The sequence below is a fragment of the Aplysia californica genome, unplaced genomic scaffold, assembly GCF_000002075.1.
Source record: "Aplysia californica isolate F4 #8 unplaced genomic scaffold, AplCal3.0 scaffold00276, whole genome shotgun sequence".
NCBI lineage: Eukaryota > Metazoa > Mollusca > Gastropoda > Aplysiida > Aplysiidae > Aplysia > Aplysia californica.
In genome coordinates this window covers 249754-250938 of record NW_004797546.1, presented here as the reverse complement: position 1 = coordinate 250938, position 1185 = coordinate 249754, and positions in this window count along the sequence as shown.

Sequence of the window (1185 nt, the reverse complement as noted above, 5' to 3'; positions counted from 1 at the left end):
CACAGCATCTCTAGAGGCGATGTCTGGTACAGCAGTAAGACACACAGCATCTCTAGAGGCGATGTCTGGTACAGCAGTAAGACACACAGCATCTCTAGAGGCGATGTCTGGTACAGCAGTAAGACACACAGTAAGACACACAGTAAGACACACAGTATCTCGAGAGACAATGTCCGGTACTGCAGTAAGACACACAGTGTCTCTAGAGGCAATGTCCGTTTTTCATGTGTCAAGACTTGGGTGTACCAAAGAACTGTAATAACAAAGATATTATGTTTTTGCTGTTGTTATTTGTTTTGTTTTGTAAGTGTTTTACAGCCCTCGCAACTACATAATAAGGTCATATTAGCGCGCGGGACAAATTAAACATTTTCAGTCGGTAGGAAATTGTTAATTTTACCCGGGTGGCGGCCGAAGCCTACTCTTATCGATTTTAGACCACCAAGGAACCTTCCGAGATTTTTCCTACCAGAAGATCAGGGGTGTGGCTGAAAGACAGCAGTAAGAAGAAGCCAAGGCGTAGCAGTAGAAAGGCTGCAGAAAGAGTCAGGAGCCCAGAGGAAGGGGCAAAGGAGGTAAGGGGGTGGGGGCGGAAAGTGGAGACGAAAGCATGAGACAGAACATTGCTAGAGAGCAGGAAATGAGGTGAAAGGAGACAATTTAGAGAAGAAAAATTTCATTCGCTATCCGGATTCAAACCCAGGACCTATAGAGTAAGAGGCGAACACCTTAACCTCTAGGCCACGAGAGCCCCAAAGATACAGTGGAACTCGGATTCAACGAGATGAGATAGATTCCCCGTTGTTTTTTCCTTCTTTAAAATCAATAAAAATAACCCGGATTCAACGAGCACTTAAATCAGCGAGCTCGGATTCAACGAGGTCGCTTCCAGGGTGAACAGCTCCCTAAGACGTGGCTTCGCTAATTTTTCTCCCAGAACGAACTTTATCTATTCCTGGAAACCATCCATTGCACCTGCATCATGAACCAATATGCACTTACCCGATTGCATGCCGCAAATCAGCGGCCTCTTTTCATACCAACACAATATGCGTTGTTGGCACGCGCACGTGTCTACTCTGGCGTGTGTCGGGGTCGGATGGGCGGCCTGCACACGTGTGGCTGTGTGTGCGTGTCGGGGAGGGGGGGGGCACTAGCGGTCCGGGCGATGAACGTCGCAGATAC